Below are 1,734 nucleotides of genomic sequence, written 5' to 3' on the forward strand. Positions count from 1 at the left end.
ATTTTATCTAGTAACAGGAAAATACCGGGGGACTTCTCTGCACAGGCTGTTAGTCTAGTATCCTCCAGCACTCATATTTAGCAATTTCATAGAAAGCTGCCTTCTGACCTTTTACTTCCAAAGTATTTAAAGAAATCTGAAACGACTACAATGAAAATGGTGATTTTTGCAAGTGTTCAAGTCAATGCACTGCTTTTGGACCGATGAAGCGGTGGGATGAATACAAGATGTTTAACGTGGATTTGTTTTTAATGGCGAGCTCATGTTTTCAGTTTCTTTTGTCCCTGAACACAGAGGCTGGCCTGGCAGTTCATTCATTCACACGCATATTGCTTGTTTTGGTGTATTTTTTTAAGTAAAGCCCTTTGATTTTATATTCTCTGTAAACTTCTTGCTCATTCTAAAGGCAAAATCATGAAAGCAGCATGTGTCTTCCCCCTCCACATGTAACTTCGTCACAAGACTATTAATCATGTCTCACAATAATTTTGCTAATGCAGTATAATCCATTCAGAAGCAGAGTGTCTGTATGCAGATGGATTTGTTGCTGAGAGATATGAAAGTGGAACAAATTCCTTCAGGAAATATTTAAGCAAGGTCATAATAACATTCATTACATTCTAAGCAATGATGTGTCATTTGCTGGATCAGACTGAGTATAGCAGCAGCCACATTTATTGACTTAGTCTGTAGAAGAGCCCAGAGGTTAGACATTAATATTGTAACTGTTTTATACTTTCAGCATACACTTACCAGCCTGAAGTCCTGCATATTGCTTGGTTTGTTATGATGGGGAAGAGGGAAACTAAATAGATTAAAGCAATGTTAAGTACCTCACTTTCATCCAAAGGTCTTTACCTTAGGTCTAATTAATGAGTATTTCCACTTTATTATGCAATCTTAACACACTTCTTGCACTGTCAAAAGGTGAATGGGTGATAGAGCAAACAGGGACTCTTCTCCAGATTAGGTGTTTAAAATAGTGCATTATTTTTCAAGTGCATAGTGGGTGTGCTGTGTCCTTGCATCCCACTGCTGTGCCTGGAAGTGCATCCCACTCTCATGCCCACCAAGCTGGGGGGATGCACAGGGTGCCAGGGTGGATCTGACAAACAAGGGATGTCAGCAGTGTGATGGAAGCACATGGATGGACACATCACCTGGCAGGAAAACCTGCCAGTCCAAGCACAAAGTCTGTTTGCCCAACTTTTGTTTCTTCAACTAAGTGAGTAGATAAAAGTAGATTAAACCCCGTTTATCCATACACTGTGTGCTAGTGCTGAGAAAGGTCAGGACGTTGTTGGGCCAGAGCCTGAATAAATAACAAACCTAGACAATAAATACATCAGACATTGCAGTCTCACGAACTGCTGCGAAGTGCAACAAGTGGTTTCACCAAGTGTCATAATCCTGTAGTCACGACCAGACCAAGAGGCCTCTGTGTCCTGCACCAAGCCCCTTTGCAAACACCTTCCTATGCATCAGAAGGGGAAAAGGTATTGAGAAGAATGTGATCCAATATGGGGAAGGAGGAAGGTGGGCAAGTATTCATCACCCGAGCACATATGCAGCTTTACATTTTAGGCAATTCAAACATTTCATTATTGTGCTCCCAAAATAGCAGCACTTACTCCCCTTCCTCGCAGAAAGGCGAGGGGAGGCAGGAAATGACTGGCTCATGATGGCACAGAAAAACTGAGAAAGCAGGAAATCAAATACACGTGTAGGGGGTCA

Source organism: Nestor notabilis, unplaced genomic scaffold, assembly GCF_000696875.1.
Source record: "Nestor notabilis isolate BGI_N333 unplaced genomic scaffold, ASM69687v1 scaffold6578, whole genome shotgun sequence".
Classification (NCBI taxonomy): Eukaryota; Metazoa; Chordata; class Aves; order Psittaciformes; family Psittacidae; genus Nestor; species Nestor notabilis.